We start from the raw sequence: 19,430 nt of genomic DNA, 5'->3' as shown, positions 1-19,430 counted from the left end.
CTCGGTGAACGTTGAACCCTAGTTCTCGGTCGTTCGACGGTGACACGGCTGCGATCCACTAAACCGATAATGAAAATCGTCATTCTTGTTTTGCGCGATCGTACTGCCGTTCCTCTTATCGCCCACACTCTTAAATTTGTCTTTATCTTATGACCACGCTTTTCCAATTTCCCTCCTCTATCTACTGACCTACTTTTTATCTATTTCCATTCCGCTGATGCGCCTTCTCCGACGTCTCATTCTTCACCTAAATCTTCCTTTATTACAGCTTCGAACACTTTTTCCAAATTTATCTCTTTGTATTCCGAGTCCAATACGTTCGTTCTGCCTGTCAGAGATTAGAAAGGTTTGGAAGGTGTTATTACTCGCTTAACACCTTTCTTAAGATGCCTACGTTAGTCTTCGATCTGCCGACTGATTCATTATGATTTTTTTTTTCTTTTTTTTGGGGAGATTGAACATCACTTTGTCAAGAGATTTCAACAAAATTTAAAAGGTGTTGCATAACTGACATTTCTAACCAAAATATACAAGGTGGTTGGTAACTGGCGGTACAAGCGGGAAGGGGGTGATTCTACGTGAAAAAAGGAGTCGAAAATATAGAATAACAATTTTTCGTTCGAGGCTTTGTTTTCGAGAAAATCCACTTTGAATTCTCGCTCGGTACGCCTGCATTTTACCGCGTCTCGTTATAACGGACCTCGCTGTAGATCGCTGTCTCGATGGAGAAATTAAAAAAAAAAATTTTTATTTTTCGCGTACGATCATCACCAGTTACCAACCACCCTGTATATCAGTTTCTAGTATTTCCACCATTCTGACATTCTTTGAATAAACCGAGTAAACGTTAGGTATTCCATTATTTTCTGATAGCTATATGGTAGCGAAGAGAAGGCTAGCCGAGCGAATCGCGCGAGAGTCGGTGGCTCCTCGAAGGACAAGGAGGATGAAGTAATCCTCGTTATGGAACCGGTACGCGTGTGCTCCGCGGCTTCACATGCGCGCCATCGTCCACGTGAATGCTCCGGTGCGTAATTTCTAAATACGTTGTTCCATAAATGGGGAAAGGAGCGACAGCCGTGCGCCGCGATATTATCAAGTGACTGCAATTAAGCCAGATTAATTGATCGTGCGCGAGCTATCGATGTATAACGCCAGCTTGCGCCGAAACTAGTCGCTAAATAAAAATAAACTCGCGATTCTGGTTAGTCTAAAATGTCGTACGTGCGATGGCTAATAAATAGGATCCGGTCGCGATACCTGAATATAACTTTCCGCGAGGAAAATGCGTATTTCCTAAGCAAGGTTCGGCGAATTAGCAAATTTGTTGATACAGCAGCATATTTTATAGCGTCTGAGTCGACCAATATTCGTCTTCGCGTGTCCCAAGAATCGCGCTGATATATCGCGGCTTTTCGGAGCTCGACTGGCTGCGAACGAGCGCGCATCCGGTCGACTACGGAAGACGCAACGCGGTCATAAATAGCGTACCATATTTCCTGCCGTTGACAGAAAAAAGAGTACGACAAAGCGAGGCTCGGTGAAATTAGATAAAAATTAATTATAACCTGGAAGCTTTCCTACGGGAATTACGGATACCGCTATGCTCGGCAGAAGCTACACTTAAGAAGATGATTACAGCGAATGTACACTCCAAGCGACTACGGTCCTGACAAATACATTTATTGGCGTACAACGAGGCATTATTGTCAGAAGTGGTGAAAAGACAGCCGATCGATTAACAATTTATCGAATGATCGCGGTGGCGCAGCAACGCTTCAACGTTGGCACGCCAACGTCCCCATCGGTGCGGCGTAACGGGCGAAAATATTCGCCGGCTCATAGAAAGAGAAAGAGAGAGAGAGAGAGAGTAAGCGATCCCGTTACGCACGGTCGGTGCTCGGAGAGCTGGTGGAGCGCGTGAAAAAATCGTTCGCGGATGGAGCATTCGTATCCGGGATGTTGCCTTATCAGTCGGCGGCCTTAAGCCACGACTGCGTGAGATTCTCGCGAATGCGAAAAACGGCCAACGGCCGCGGTGTAAACGTTCCTCTCGAGGTAGCTTTCGCCTGCACCGCTCGCTCTCTTCGCCGACTCGTTCGCTTCCTCGCAGTATTCTCCACGGCGGCTATGGAAGGGAAGGCGTGACAAGACTGCAAAGTAAAAGGAACCAGGCATAGAGTCACCCGCGCAAGAGGGTGACATGCTGCCCAGCCGGTTACGGACCGAGCCCGCTCAGTCCCAACTGCGATCCACCGAGGCAGGTGAACATAACCTAACAGAAACCCGCCGGTCGGGCCCCGTCCGCTATAGTAACCGAGAGGCGGTTGCCTGTGTACGCTACACTTACGCGTTTACACGATACACGTGTGCCCTGCTCGCGAATAATCTCGCCGCTGATACACCGTTCCGCGCGGGATGCGGTTAATATTCGTCCCTCGCTCGCTCCGCGGACAGGTGGACGCGGCTCGAATGTACCTCGCCGTAGAGGCGTGCCGCGATACACATGTGAGACTCGATATCGCTTGTTTCTTGGTTATTGGAACTGCGATAGAGAGGAACGGCGCTGCTCATATGACAGGGTGTCAACTGGTTTCACGCAGTTTGATTGGTTGACGAGATAGCAGTTGGCTCGGTGGAGACGTCTTGTAAGTAGTATCTTTTTCCACCAACGAGATAAACAGATGGAGCCACGCGCAGTAGTTGTATTTATCTAGAGGATCGTGTTACGAATCTCGAAGTTTTTGTGCCAATGGACGGTAGATATTTGTGTGTGACGTGGAATTTACGTTCCTGCACGGTTTCCTAAAATTAATCCAACAGAGGCTGGGTCGTCGTTGTCAACAGTATCGAATGTTCTATTTTACAGAAATAAAATAAAGTAGACGATAACTGGATTTACCGTCAGGTTCGTACAATAACGCGTATCTGTAATTTGGAAGTTAATGGATGTGAAATATTTTCATGCTAGCCACTCTTGCCGCCCGAGAATTAAGCGCTTATGCTACTTTTCGGGTAATTGATAGTACAAGATTATAGTACGAGATGTTTATACGATGTGATGTAAAGTTTGCATACGTTTGAATGAGAAGCAAATTTCGTAATATTTTACCGAGCGTCAACATTGACGATAACAAGATGAAAAATGTTGCGAACGCTTGCTAAATTATCCCACCATTCCAATGGTACGTTTAATGGCGTACGGATAATTAACGCAATTCGAATGAGTCGCATATTTTAACTTTACCGTAACGCACGCATTGAATTACCTCAGCCATTATGAAACAATCAAACCCAACCCTGACGCACCTGATACTCTAGACAAATTGGCCTCTGCACCTTAATATCGTTGACAAAACGTTTGGCTGCCAGTTGCCGCTGCCAATTTCACCAGCGCTAACGTGCAAACGTCGGATATCGAATCAAGAGCATCAGCGCAGCGAATGATTCGAGACGAAACGGAACAGCTTCTGGCACGAATTCGTTGCAACTTTAATTAATCTTATTATCGATCCTTGTTATTAATCCATCTCCTCTTCATTCAGTAATTTGCTTGTCATTGAAGCAAGCTATCGCTGGACGCGTATAGTATAAACACTTAAACATTTCACTGACAGTATGCCTCGTAGATTAAAAGCATTAAAAAAAGGTAAAGGAAAGTGGACGAAATACCAGGTTGAAACCATAATTCGACGAGTATAATTAACCCCTTGTCGTATTTTAGCGAGTCAGTCTCGCGATGAAGATTTTGGCCCAAACACGAATATCGCGAGCCTGACTCGCGACCAGATACTTGAGCCAAACGTAAACATAAGAAGCCGAGCTCGCGGACTGTTTTTTGCCCGTTACGACCCTGACTGAATGTTAGTTCTTGTTTACGAGCTTCAGTCCGGCCTGTTTCGTCGAAGTAAATGGCACGCGAAGGTGTTAAAGCGCAAACATGCTTTTGGATGTCCATTTTTGTAAAACGTTCTGTACATTATTAATGTCAATGAAAATGAACTATTACGTTTCGTTAATCGGACGCAGCTTGTAGTTAGTGTTACCTAATCTTTACCGATCGCTTGAAAAATTAGTATTATCGCCTTCTACGTAAAAGCAGCCGAGTGTGTTTACACTTTTGCTCGTCACGGTATGTTAGGTTTTAGAAGGAAACAATAGGAACATTTTCTGTTTTATATTCTTTCGATCCATTACCTTTTTTTATCCTACGATTTACACCGTGCGATCCATTTTGTATATTAATACGCGTAATAAAATATAATATGAAAATGTTCCGCATCTGTTTGTTTCTGAGACGAAAGAAACTTTCCAGACAAGCTAATATACGATATTCAGGGTGGTTGGTAACTGGCGGTACAAGCGGAAAGGGGGTGATTCTAGTCGAAAATATAGAATAAAAATTTTTTTTTAATTTTTTAATCTTTCCATCGAGACGTTATAACGAGACTTGATAAAGTGCAGGCGTACCGAGCGATAATTCAAAGTCGATTTTCTCGAAGACAAAGCCTCGAACGAAAAATTCTTATTCTATATTTTCGACTTCTTTTTTCGCCTAGAACCACCCCCTTTCCGCTTGTACCACTACTTACCAACCACCCTATATAATATCATAGTATAATAACACTCACTTGAACGGGAGACGTAAATTAAAAATCATGAAATTATGGGCAATATCTTCATAACGATAATGTTGCATTACACAGGCAGATAGAGTAAACGTTGGTAATAAATCGTCGTAGAAATATGTGACATTAAAAGAATTATATCTATCCGCAGTAATTACGCGTTTAACAACGATTGATAACGTCTTTGCGAAGTAACATCCGTTTTCGATTCCATTCCATTTTTTATTTACCATCACTGCCGGACTATCCAAATTAAAAAGTAAAATGAGTATTTCACATTCCCACTCTTTCCTATATTACGTAAGAATTATTTGTAAGTATGCAGCGGTGTGAACGTGTTAAAACGCATCATGAATCACGGGCTAGTCATTAAGTGTTCTGTCAGGTAATCTGCGCGTAAACGCGGCACGCGCGACACCGTCTTATGGGATTTTAATCGGCCAAGCCGGTCGAACGTTGTTCTCCCATCGCTGGAAATTCAGCAACGAATCGGCGAACGATGCACGGTCGACGTTCCACTCTCGCGACCTAGAAAATCCCTTTAGCTGGAACAAGCGCTCAGAGTTTCGTCATCCATTCTGATTTATGCCGGCTGGATTCTCATGATCCCCGTGTCCCGATTGGGTACAGAACGACCGCGATAGGCCAATGTGTCGGCAGATTAGCGCGGAGATCCTGCATCGCCGCGAATACACGCGAATTTCTGCGTCGCGTGTGTAGCATCCCGGATGTTCGGCGACCGCGTTTCTTCCCCCACGAAAGGATCGATCGTAGGTTTCGTAAAATAGGAAAATGTGGTTGATATCAAAGTATTAGGACACGTGCTAGTTTCGTAGGAAAAGTAACGAGCCAAATTAACGAGAATAACGTGGAAGATCGCGGTCCAATGTAAATATGTACGTAACGAAGCTTTGTGTTTGCAAGAGTTGCACTAACAACTGTGTCTTGGTCTCACAGTTTTCTGATAGTACGTGAATCAGATTGAGGAAAACTGACGCAAATTTCCTATGGAACTCTGGCAAGTCTATTTAAATCTGTTACCACTTCGGTTTCTTTTTTCACTGGTGGACGATACGATTGAAAGTTCATTGGAAGGTCATGAAAATGGAGGCTCAAGGATGTGATGGAAGCTAAAAGTACATAGGCGCAACGGTGCAGCATTGCGTTGCTGGAATACGAACGTCCCTTCTTGATGAATTAGACACAGCATCAAGCGTGTAACTACGAATAGCACTAGCACGCGTTACGCACGTTTAATTGCCTCGATTTGTACGTGTTGCGTACAGTGGAATTCAGCTCGATGCACGAGCTTCTTCGAGCTCTGGCTACGTTCTGGTTGCGTTGTTATCGCGTAACGAGGACAAGGATAATCAAGCTGCAGGCAAAGGTGTCCTGCTCGTAGCTTGACCCTGTTTCTATCGACAAAACTGCACGGCTTACAGCCTAAATGCTCTATCTTGTACGTAAAAATGGATTTCGTACTGTTACGTTTGTCATTGTCATCGTACATTCGAGTTGGAATCTCGTAGGAAATATTGCGCGCAGGCAAAGAGAAAATTAGTAAGGCGATAAGGCGACGAATGAATATTAAATTCCGGCAAAAGGCACGCGAAACGTTAATGCAAGAAGCAGCGGCAGTGAGTTATACCAGAGGTGGACAGAGCACGCTGCATTATGGTTCGTGGAGCGTAAAAATCCTGCGCATCTTAAAACACTGGCACGTATAATTAAATTAAGTAGATGATAACTCATCCTCTGCGCGACGTCGCGTCGCGCTTCGTCCGCTAATCCTCTTTAAGATGATCGCGTGACTGTTACCACGGCTGGCGCGTAACGGTCAACATTTCATTAATCTTTTCGCGTACGTAATCCTCCATTCGCTCACGTTTCTTCCGATCATCGGTTCCTACTCTCGTTCCAACATACACACGGTATATTCTTAGTACGCAGCTAGGATCGAACCAGGGAACAGCTTTCGCGTTCGTCCGAAGAAGATTGGCGGGTCAAAAAAAGAACGCTTTTTATCGATAAAAATGGCTCGCTTTGTTCGGTCGTTAAGGGGCGACAAAAAATGCGCGGAGAAAAAAATTCGTAAACGGAACTCTCGGCCAGAGTAGCCCAGAGTGCAGAAAGGTGGATATATAGGGAGCAGGTTCTCACGCGAGGCGAAACAGACAAACGGAGAGGGGAAGATGGCGGCCGCCAAAGTCGCGAACCGGTTGGTCTGTCTCTCTAGATTCTCCTAAGCTCGCGCGCTGTTCCAGTACCCGCGAACCCAACTTCGATCGGATAGTTACGGTACCACGTTTCACTGACCGCGCTCTCGCCATCCTATAATTTTCCACTTAGACCTGGAACGCAGCAACGACCAAAGAGAAAAGAAGTAAGTAAGCGACTCATCAGCTTCGATTCTTCGACCAACGCGCTCGACTACAGTTTTCCAGGCGATATTCGATGGACGCGACGCGTGGAAATTTCCCTCGTTCTTTTTCTCCTCGTGGTCGTCGATCCACTTGGAAAGTAGACTTTATCGCGAAACGGATACCACGAGGACACGGTCGTACGCTACGGCCGTTTAGATTTTACCGGATTCTCGGCCGATTCTAGCGCACCAGTTGGCCTGGCGTACGCTTCCAGCCGGGTTCTTAATCCCAGAAATACCCGTGCACCGATGGTAGCCAAAGCCCGGCGGCGCAAAAGCTTTGAGAGACTATTGCAAGAACGAAAGTGCACGGGGTATAAGCACCGGACAACGAGGGAAGAAGAGAGGTCGAGTAAGATGAGAGCCGAGGGAGAGAGAGAGAGAGAGAGAGAGAGATCAGTCTGTAAGCTCTCGGGATACTTACAGCGTTGCAGTAGTGGTCCCATTGTGCCGCAACGACACAAGTCCCCTCTCTGCTTTCCGGCAAACTCTCCGCTGTTCCCCTCGTCGGTCTCGACGAGCTGACACACTGCTGCTCACACGTACACAGATACGGCGAGCAGCGCCATCAGGAAACACCAGCGTGGCCACGTTCCACTGTGGGCCAACCGCGACCACAGAGACGCAGAAGGACAAACAAAGAGAGAGAGAGAGAGAGAGAGAAAGAACAGAGAAAGAGAAAGAAGCACGGTCGCGAACGCGAAACGTTTTCGATTCTCGAAGATTTCAGCCAGTGATCCGCGCGCGAAACCAAAGGATAACGCATTGGCGTTTAGACAAACGCCGGAGACCGTCTATGGTGATCGAGGCAGACCCGAGGCCAAGAGCCTTGTAGAGCGGCCATAATGCACTGCTGCGGCACAGAAAGGAATAGGTCAGCACGAGACTTCAACCGGTGACCACTCCCCCTTGGTACCCCTCGCTCATCCATCCTACGATCACGCTCACTTTACACCTACACCCGACTCTCCCTACCTATCCCTACCTACTCCTTTCGTTCACCTGCACCACGACCAGGCCCTTTTGTCATTTATCCCGTTACGCGCTCTTCTTATCAATTTCTTCCAACGAGGACCAAGGGCTCTCGCTTGCTTGCGGGCAACTCGTCTGAGATTTCAAGTGATTTAGAATGATGCGTTTGAGTTATATGCGAGTGCAAAGACAAGATGTTGAAACATTCTTGTGGTGTAAAGTAATCGGTGTAAAGTACTCCTTGTTTGAACAGGTTTTCTTATACTCTGTCCGGTTTGAATTAATTGTTTTAGTCAAGAAAAGTATCGAATTTGCTGGTTTAGATTCCGGTACATTTTGACGGTTGTCGATCACAAAGTCGATGCTGTTTCAAGCAACAGAGGGTTGTTTGCTGTCAAAAATCGTTCGCGCAAACGTGTTTATATTCAAATGGAGAGAATGTAGAAGCAGATGGAATTCCTTATGTACCATTTTACTGCAGAAGCAAAGTTTGCTGTAGAGAGTGTAAAATACTCCTTGTTTGAACAATTTTCCTTATACTCTATCCGTTTGAATTAATTGTTTTAGTCAAGAAAAATTAGTCGTTTAGATTGCAGTGAACTTTGACGGTTGTCGATCACAAAGTTGATGCTGTTTCAAGCAACAGAGGGTTGTTTGCTGTCAAAAATCGTTCGCGCAAACGTGTTTATATTTAAATGAAGAGAATGTAGAAATAGATGGAATTCCTTATACTCCCTTTTACTGCAGAAGCAAAGTTTGCTGTAGAGAGTACCTAGCGACGCAGCATTTAAATAGAAAGGTAAGATAAAAACGTCGGTACAGGTAGGCGCAACGACGTGTCGTATCGCACTTTGCAGTCTTTCAGCTTACGACATACGCGAGCGCATTTCAGAAATGCAAAAAATACGTGCGCTGAGTACAAGCCGCGTACCAACGTTACACGCGATTAAGAGGCGAGTTACATATTCAATTTTCAATTCAAATTCAAGGTTTCAATAACGAGGCACTCGTGCGCGCAGCAGCGTACTTTGCACAACGGCGAACGAGGAAAAGAAAAAAAAAAAAAAAAGGAGGAAAACTTAGACGAGCTTCGCACAGGATGATACGAAAGAAATAGAACGATCACTCGATTGTTCTCAGAGGTCAGAGATAACAGCGTGGTGGCTCGCCTCGGTATCAATGGCGGCTGCGAACGCTTACAAAACGACATTCCTACACGAGCCCGAGCAATGCCGCGGGATGTGAACCGATAAAATCTCTAGAATTTACGGTAAATCGTACTTAACAACGGGAACACCTCATAAGACGTAGTACACAGTCCGGTTGCGATTCCGTTACGCGTTTTGATTCAATGCGTTTCACGAAACCGCCTATTTGGAAACATATTCCCTCGATATTTCTCGTGAACGAACGTGCAAGAAACAGGCAGCAGGCAAATAGTGTATCGAGACGGTTTTATTGCATAATCGGGAATATAAATCGCTTTCGGTGAAACTCGAGCTTCGGTTCACAGGACGTCCGAAGAAAGAAAGAAGAGAAAGAGAGATAACGCTGGAAGATCGTGTTCGCTGGTGGTAAACGAACACGCAACATATTGGACGCCTGGTCTCGGCCTAGAGACGACTTGAAATCGGTTAAAAGGAGGCATTGTTGTTAGACAGACGACTAGACACAGGCGAGGTACGGGGGCAAAGACCAAGGGGAACGAGACGTCGCGACTCGTGGAAACGTTTAATTAATTTCGAAGACAATCGGCGCTCCTCAAAAGTCGGACAACTTAACTCCGCCGCGGCAACAGCTGTGTCGTAAGCATATGCGTGCGGCGAAAGAACAACGAGCAGAAGGAAGAACATCAGAACCAGTTTCATCTCTTAAACGCTTAATTAAGCAGGCTCTCTCGGTAGAGGGTGAAACGAGGATACGTAAATCCGAGTGACGCGACCAAACCAACGAGAGGAAGATTCCCTCGGCTGTGTGGCAGCGAGCAAAAGATATCGATATCCGTGCACACATGTATATTCATGTTTGTGTAGGTGTAGCCCCGTAGCTACCGCCACGTCCGATACCTTTCTTTACAGTCTGCATATTTCGATTTATCATTAACAGCTCTATCGCATGCATGGTCCTCGAACCAGTTTCTCGTTTTATCATGGTCAACTTCGCGGTTACTACGTAACCGGGTAGCGGAGTAATGATCGTAAGGGGCTATATACAGTGTATACGGAGCGGCCGAGAATTACTCACTCGCAACGGTAACGAGGTCCCGTGCTCGCCAAACGTTAAATCAAACATTTCTAAGAGTTAGATGTTCGCCACTTTGACGGTATTCGCCGATGCGTTTAATCGTTGAATTAAAGATAAGATAAACAACATCGAAGCAACATCTTTATTCCCTCACCATTAAATCGTCTATTCTTCGCAGTTATTTCAAATCAAATCGCGAACAATTAGACGAGCTTGTTAGGCGCGATAATAATCCTTCCTACAAAATGCTAATCGCTCGAATACAATAAATTTCATTTCTGTATTATACGTTCTTGTGGAATAGATTTAACGTTACTTTCCATCGTTTCTAGGCCTCTTGAAAAATAACCCGCGAGCTAACGTTTACACGACACACCCTGTACATACGGAATATAATGCACGGAATGGGAATACCATAATTAGAACCGGGTTAAGCGAAAGCTAACCGCTATCCTCCTTATCGGAGGCTCCCTCATCGCGCGCGCACGGATAAGCTGTTCCAGGGGATTCCCATAAACAGTAACACCTGCCAAGCACATAGGAAACGTTCCGATGTACGCGTCGTACATGCAACTGCGAGCTCGAAGGCGTAAACGTTACTTTTATTTCTTATAAGTTCATTTCTTCGCGACCTTCCTTTTCTTCTATCCGGTTCGCATAATTTCTCCCTATCCTAATGGAGAAAACTGTTGGCTGGTTAGCGTACAACCGTACGCAAGATCGCGCAGTTTAGCGATCATTATCGGCTTTTATGACTCAATGAACGTCGAATACGAAGTGGCCGTTCGAAACCGGCCATTAGTCGTTTGTTACGGCAACGTTGGAGGAAAAAGAAGCGGACAAAAAGCGAGTATCCCCGGTTGTTTCTTTTACGTCGAACCGACTTCGCAGTGGTACTCGATCGAACGTAAGCAAAAACGATTCGATGGATATTTAGAAAATTTGCCAAAGTTTCGCTAAATTATCGTTTAGCGATTCCCGTAACTCGTTCGCCGGAAGTACAAGTCTGCGCGCGCTAATAATCAACAAGGTCGTTCGACCAAATGGTAAACGCGCTGCAGAAGGAAATGTCGCAGGTTTTTCACGACCGTTCGGTAAAAATGGATGCTACGCATGGACAGACCGTTAAACGAAACGGAGAAAATGTTTAATGCGCGTCCTTGTGCGAACGTCGTGAACCGAACGAACTCGCGAATAATTATTCGAGTGAATCGAGGCACACAGGTGTTTCAGGCCTCTCATGTTAATCAGATGTCGCGGGTACGGCATCGTGTGGCGCGTTACGAACGTATGCAAACCGCATTTCCACGGCAGCGCGCGCTCCAGCGCGTTCCAGCCTGAAGAAAAATTCCCCAATGCGTCAGCCACGCACTTCTTTTCCATTCCAGGGCTCTGGCCGATGCGTGGATGCTATCAATGGAACAATTATAATTAGAGGCAGCGTTCCGTTGCGCAATTCTCTGACTTTTAAAACGGCCGACGATCGAGGAACCCGTTCCACCGAGTGTCTAATCGGGGGCGATCTCCGCGCCACTGCACCTTCTACGCCTGCTAACGAACTACTAATTATTAATGTCCAACAAATTGTTTCGTCTAGATCTCGGCAATTTATCGCGTATTCGACGGAGATTTAATTGCCCGCGTTTAATTGTTCGCAATCGTATCGAACTCGTTGCCTTCGTTGATATGTGAAATTGCAGCAAGCATTGACGCCGAAAAACCTTCTACTTCTTTTTTCTCTTTTCTTCTTTTTTTTTTTTTATCAGCGAATATTCATTAATTACCGTAACGGTATAAGTCTGTTAATCAGTCACACTCTGTTTGCCGCCATATCAATTCTTACGGACGCAACGATATTCCAGTTTAGAAAACAGATGGTAGAATTACATAAGACGTTGTTACTAGGACCGGAAGATTTTTATTCAGGAACCTTGGTTCTCGTACCTTTCTCTTTTTCTTTCTTTCACCTTTCTCACACTTGTTACTCTACCACGGTTCTCCATAAAACGTGCAGCTCCATAAAGGCGACACTATCTCGTAGAGAGATTTTTCGAAAGCCGTGAAAAGTAGCGGGCATCGTGCGCGCAAAGAAATGGTGTAGCAAGGATCAAGCGTTAAAGCAAGTCATACGGCGAGACCGGCTATTAAGAATCTTCGTGTAGCTAAGAATCGTCGCCGACACCTTCGGTATATTCCGCAGTGTACGATGTAATCTCTGTGTGCCATCGCGACAACCCAGCTTAAACTAGGCACCGTGTAGTCCCGATGTCCGGTGCCTCGTACGATGTTCCCTCTCCCGTTCTCCTTCCCTCGAGTTTTCGCTCGCTTAAAGCGAGTGACATCATCAACCACCTATGTCCACCTCGCACCCATCCGGCAGTCCGGGCACGTACACTTTCGGATAAAAGGAGCATTAAAACAAAAATATTGTCCGTCTGGAGTTGAACTTATAAATCAACGACGGCAACAACGGAATCGCCGGTTCTTCGTTGTTGCCCGTCCATTATCGTCCCGCTGTTCTTCTGGCCGTCTCCTCCCCGGACGGCCGACGGACTTTTCATATCCAACCTGCCCATTTAACGTTGAATTTATAAATAATGGCTAACGAACGGCCGGAGCGATCGTTGTCATAATTCAACTTACAAATGAGAGAGGTTTCTTCGTGTCTTATCCGTTCCAAGTCGAATTCATTAATCGATCATGGTCTCGCGATACCCTGCGCTCTTCCCTCTTCCTCCGTCTCTCGTTTCAGCTTACCCTGTCGCGGTTCCTCTCTTTCGCCCCCTTCCACCCTCCACCATGTTCTTTCCGTCGTTCGTTTTGCTCCTTCTGTCGTCTGTATTCTTTCCGACTGCAACGACTTCGTAAATCATCGACGCGAGACATACTTAATCGTTTTAGCGTAAATGTCGTCCGTTTCGATGGGCCGTCGTGATTTATGATTTACGACAAACTGCACTGGTGCTATGCTTCCGCCGTCGTCCGGCTTTTTCCAGATAATCCTCCCCTGGCTAATGCAACCGTCGAATTATCAGTTTCGCCCGATTGAAGATCAAATATCCACGTATTTCCGATGTTTCTGCTTAACGACTCTCTCGATGGAATGCGTATCTCGTATAGCACGAAACGCGACGAGTGGTCGCGTCAGTCCGTTGCAAAAGATTCCGCAAGCAGCGATATCATGTTGGAATTCTCGTATTTCACAACAGTCAAAATCGTGACCGTAGAGATATACGCGAGTGTCCTGGGAACGAGCAGGCATCGAGGCAAACAGCACGCTTGTGGAAACGACAGAGCAGTGACCTTCGGCCGCAAAAAGGTCGAAGTCGTTGTACCGTTACTAGACATCCTCCGTAACTACCTAGTTTTAGGCATTTTGACTTGTTTTTTCGTTACGACCGCTCGAATTTATGGATACGGCCGTGGCTAGCTTCGTTTTTCAGTGTTAGCTTAGCCAGGTAGAAGTCGAAGGTACGTACAGGTGATGCAATTGCGCTTGACCTTGCTCTAAAAACATTTTCACACCCTCGGGTCTGGCTCCCGTTGTGGCCTACCCTTGTGCGCCTATCTCCTCCTGAAAGCGACTCGCGCGTTTCCTCCAGGCCGCAAAACAATCCCATTGTACTTTCAAACGAGCCGATTTAAATATTTTTTGCTACGGTTAAGGTCACTCTCATAGGCGACGCTTCGGCTTTTAACCTGATCCGTGAAGAATGTACCGAAAGGAATTTCAAAGTGTAACGGAACACAATGTCCGGCGATGTTTCGGCATTAAAAGTGGACCGGCAAACCACGACCCGATTCGCCACCCGTGTTTTTCCTACCTCGACGCGTTCGTTCGGATTTACGTCTTCTAATTCGCGATTTATTCGCCTGAATGTTGCATGACAGGGCGAAATTGCGGAACATTCGCGATCGGCAACACGGTGTTCTCAATTATGAAGCGCACGCCTGCGCGCCGCTCCGCTCGATCAGGGTGGCATTGGCGCGAACATTCGCATCGTTTTGCGAAGATTCAAGGACGAAATCGCAGGAAACGAAATCGCGATCGGAAGGAATAATTGCAGGCGTAATTGCAACGATTCACGGGGATTATTCTGCATGCACGAACGGAAGAGGAGGTGTCCAATATATTAGCAATTTCGAGCGTGCCGGATCGAGAAGCCGATCGAATGAATTAATTTGCGCGGAGGATCGGCAACAATTTGCTCGTAACCGAGAGAAAAATATCATGGCAGGGATACCGGTTCGGCCGAGGAGTTGAAAACTGCTTCGGAAATTAATAGTCGGCCATTAATTCAAAATACCTACTCCACGTGTGATACATTTGCTGTTTAACTACCCGATCATTAATTTACTTACTTTATGTAACGCGCTTGGCGAGGCTGACGCGCGACGGGCATATTTCTTACGCGAAATTATATCAACTGGTAAAGAGACTGGAAACAGCTTGTCACCCAACTATTCCGCGTTACATACACTCATCGGCACCTCCGACAAAATATTCAAAAGTGCGTTTAGCGAGCGTGATAAATTCGCGATATCGTCCCCCGTCACGCCAGGAATGTTGTTTCTGCTTCTGTGCGCTAATTTCGAAACTCTCGCGGGCTAACGTTTACGGTACGTTTTGACGTCCCGAGCGACCTGCCATCGAGGAACGATCCGACGGCAGCCATAACGTCAAGCGCGTTCGGTTTCAGCTTCCCACCGCTACGGCTCTGCGTTAAAATTGTTCTAAAACGCGTCTATGCCTTCGAGCTTGCACGAAAAACATTTCTCGGGTGCTGAGGAACGCGCGTTTACGAATTGACAGAGAAATTGCGGAGATCTCGATGATTTTCGAACAGAATTTCCCGATGGAAGATCGTATCTGTTCTCTACTCGACACGGAAACGATGGTTTCCAAATCACGGCGTTCAATCGTGCATGATTTCTCAGGATGACAAGCTACGATGCGAGAAATTGAATTTACGAATCGCGGGTAACCGGATCATTACTTGAACCGATAATTAAGAGCACGTGCAAGTAGCGCCATTTGGTATGCTCTGTGTGATATAGCGTATCCGCGTTTGAATTATTGAATTCAATAGAAATACGCGAGTTCTCCGCGCTCAACTGGAAGATTGGACGAATTTATACGAGCAATGCGCCCGGCTACCCCTTCCCCGCCCATTTAAAAATACTATCTAGGCGGCCATTTATCAGGCTTAACTGTGTCTTGAAACCGTTACTTTTTATTGAATAACGTATAACACCTGCGAAAACACTTAATTCACGTTCAGCGATATATAACGTGACCGGTCGCGGTATTAAATTCGCGGAAATTTAGGAAGATAGGTTTGCGGTTGGAAGCAAAAAGACATGCGAGTCGCATAACCTGGATGATTGCAGTTAAAAAGACCGAAACGGTCCCGGTGCCCGCCGAATCAACGGGGAATTTTTTTGCAAAATAACAACACACCTAAATGCGTCATTATATTACCCGATAAAGAACCGTAAATCGTCTATACCTATCTTACAATCCACTAATAGACAGAACGCTGCAGGAGTAGACTATGACTTGGAACTAAATGACAGTGAACAAGCGACAGAGAAAAATTTCGTTGCGTTAAAAGTGTCTCTATCTTTTACAGACACGTCTTCTACAACGATGCATCTTTATACAAATATGAAACCTAATCTGTCGAACGTTGTGATCCTTATTTTGATAGAACAAAATGGATCATACGTAATTGGAGAAAATAATAGAAAACGGAAAATGTGCATCGATTGTTTCCTTAAAAAAAGGAAAGGATCTTCTCGGACCACCTAATACATTTTCCAAACGATAAAATCGGCGATACAGCGAGGAGTATGCAAACGCAGACGACTTTCGCTGGGGCATAAAATAATCTTTGCTACCTTTGGCGTACTCTCTCTTGGCCAAAGTTGATCCAGAAGGTCGCGCAGCTCTTCATCATCTGCGGTTGGATTTGTTAAGTTTCGGGCATCGGTTATCTCGCAGCCGCGGGCACACGGCCGACTGCGAGGGTTGCGACTGCCAACAGGGTAGAAAAGAAGCAGAGCAAAGGAGAGAAAAGACGCGCACGTGCGTGTGCTTCTCCGTATCTGAGCGAGTCACAGGATAAAACGGGGACGATCTTGAACGCAAATGGAAGTTGAAGTATGAGACGAGGGTTGAAAGAGGGGGTTGTTGAGAAAGGGAGGAAGCCGAATGTAGGCAAGGTGTCGTGGAAGAGTCGGAATAGGGTTGGAGGCGGAAGGTAGACGAGGAGGCAAGAGGGCAAGAGGCATCGGGTGACGTCGCGACGCCCCGGGCTCTACGAGCAAGTTCTCGAAAGTGTCGGCTAAACTGATATGAGAAATGGTCGCTTCGTGCTGCCCGTAGGGGATGAAGGAGCCCAGCTCCACCTATACGTTACACAGTTAGGAAACGTTCAGCCACCTCGTGTGTTTCCAACCCCCGATACGATATTCGCGGCAATACAGGTCGACCGACCGTGTTACCATCTTACGCCTCCGCGAACCCGTGGATTTATTGCCAGATTTAGCCTACGATATCGTTCGAGATTCTTGAAAGAAACTCGACACAAAGCAACGTTGTATCGTTTAATTGCGTAGGTGTGTTTGAATGTAGACGAAACGTCCAATTGTAGCAACAGCTTATTCCAAATAGAAACGACGTGTTTCGTAAGAGGATCGTCGAATCGTACCGTTGGGACGTGTCTCCGTCGTAGGGGGACAAAAAAGCATAGCGTTGTCACTTTGACAAACTAATTATACCCGTGTGTTACAGGGGTTGCAAGTGTTGCAATAATCTCGCGCGGTTGCAACCAGCTAGTATGTATTTTAACAGGGCCGGCGAATTAATTCGAAACTGTAGTTTAATCCAGTTTCAAGCGTTGTACGAGTTACGCTGCTTGTATGTGGCGAAACGCCATGTCATCATTTTTCTCCGAGCAATTCCGCACTGGGAAACTTCGAAGAAAATACTACAAAGTCACAGGTATTACCGACGTCTTGTCTGCAAATTTTCGATTGGGGTAAATTCCTGGTAGGCCAACTTTTTCACCGCGCAATCGGGTCGAACGACAATAACAAGAATAATCCTCGTTCCACCCCTAAGTGAAGATGCATGGTATCAGAGAAGGCGTTTCGAGGTGTTCGAGCGGGAAGAAGAGGACGAAGAAGAAACTCGAAAGAAGGGGTGCTGGAGGGGGCAAAGGAACGCTTATCACTGGCTGCAGCCGCACCGACCGTCGGATCCTTATTTATGGTCCCCGTCAGGCGTCGGTGCGGTACACACCACCTATTTTACCCCCGGGCCTTGCGATACCAAACTCACTTTATTTTCGGCCAGTTTTCCCCCTTTTTCCGTGGGAAACTCGAACTTAAACGTGATCGATCGGAACAATCGGGATAACGCGGGATAAATGATAGAAATTGTAGTGATATTATCATCTAACTAGCCCAGCTGCGAGTTTGAGGAACTGTGAATCGTTCGAAGAACAAGATACTGTATCTAACGACGTTGAAAATATACGAGGTACTTTTCGAGTAATGTTAGAAGGCAAGATGAAACGCGTCGAATCGCCAGCTTAAGAGCAAAAGTAACTATTAGGTTCAAATAGACGATTATTTATCATTTGGCACTAGTCCTGTCGGTGAATTTCTCGGTGGACAGACGGGCGGCGACGTTTTATCGCTAGACGTTATTATGCCGAGCCTCGATGCATTACAAGCGTATCACGTCCACTCAGTTATAGTTCTTCATTAACGCCGGTCGTAAAACACCCGTTTGACAGAACGAGATACAAGGAAAATTGATGCACGCTCCCCCGACCGAGATTAATTCCGTAATTGATATCTATACACTGTACGTGCAAGCGTACGTAGCCGGGGAAAAAGAAATATCGTTGCGTTTATCTGGAATCGCGGGGGTCGTTTCATGGCATACGTTCACGCGAACCACGTGCACGCATTTATTCTTTCTCGCGGCGGGCGTCGCGATCGCGAAATCGAACATATTCTCCGGAACGTATTATAGTTTCGAGTATCGCGCTAGTTTACATCGACGTCAGATATCGGTGAGCTACGCTAAGAATTAATATTCTTTGCCACGATAACCTCAATCACCCGAGCATGTGCACTGAGCCTACATTTTGGCGGGAGAGACATTGTCGCGATGTCATCGAAAATTGTTTGATCGAATAGGTTAGGAGAGTGGTTTGGCCGCGTGTACGAAACGTCTACCTACGTTCGCGTTGCAACATCGCACAGTTTTTCGAAATAGAGGCGTACACTCGTCGAAGAAATAAGGTGAACGACGACTTACCCTGTAGCGGCTGGCCGGAAGACTCAACGAAAGCAGAGGATCGTTTGCGGAAGGATAGGTCGCGCTCGTTTCTTGTTCATGATAGCGATCGTTCAGACCGGAATCGGTTGTTGCATCCGGATGTTCCGTGTCGGCTGACTGGTGGTCCAAAAGGTGTCCGCGTCGGCAGGATGGTAGAGGTTATCTCGCCGGTTGATGGTGCGTAGACTCGAGATCTCAGGGAAGATCGTTCCGCGCTGGAACGATTTCCCAGCTGACGATACGTGATTCCGGTTGGTTGTGGCGCGTCGCGTCGCGTCGCGGATCCCCGTCTGTATGTTAGCTGGTCGCGCGAAATAAAAAGGAGAGCAGGCACGATCGAGGACCCGGAACGAGGGTGAACGAGAAGTCGGTGGTTTTGTCTGGAACGGAACGATACGAAACGGAACGGATTAGAGCCACGTGAAGTCGAAGGCTCTGATCCACCTCCTCGCGTGTTTCGCGGAAGGCTCGCTTCGACGTCGGACGCTCGCTCGGGTGACGCTCTCTCGCGGGCCAAAGCAAACTTGTCGGATGGCAATACGTGAGTTAAATGTTCACCGCGGATGGTTTACGGCCCGATAGTCCCCACCTCGTACCGCCACGCGGCGCTGCCTTCGTTCTCTCTCTCTGTTCGTGGCTCTGCCTCGCTCCTTCGCCTTTCCGTCTCCCTCTAACCGCCTAGAAATCCCTGCCTCTCTCTCTCTCGCCCTGCCACGCGTTCTCGCTTTCCTCCTCGCCCGGCATTTTCTCGTCCGCTCTCTCCGTCGGTTTCACGGCCCCTCGAACGCTCCTCTTGCCTCGTGCCTCG

The 19,430-nt window shown here is 46.6% G+C and overlaps 1 protein-coding gene across 1 annotated transcript in view; it reads right to left on the bottom strand.

Moving 5' to 3' along the window:
- LOC117209503 (homeotic protein antennapedia-like) overlaps nucleotides 1-19,203 on the bottom strand; it is a 157,943-nt gene extending 138,740 nt beyond the window's left edge. Inside the window, exon 1 of the mRNA XM_033451637.1 lies at nucleotides 18,602-19,203. The gene's annotated coding sequence lies outside the window, so the exon portion shown is untranslated. The remainder of the gene's footprint in view (nucleotides 1-18,601) is intronic.
- Nucleotides 19,204-19,430: the final 227 nt, after the last annotated feature.

Source organism: Bombus bifarius, unplaced genomic scaffold (genome assembly GCF_011952205.1).
Source record: "Bombus bifarius isolate JDL3187 unplaced genomic scaffold, Bbif_JDL3187 scf7180000007968, whole genome shotgun sequence".
Taxonomy (NCBI): Eukaryota; Metazoa; Arthropoda; class Insecta; order Hymenoptera; family Apidae; genus Bombus; species Bombus bifarius.
Note: the sequence above shows the minus strand (reverse complement) of the source record. Positions and strands in the feature narration are given on the sequence as shown.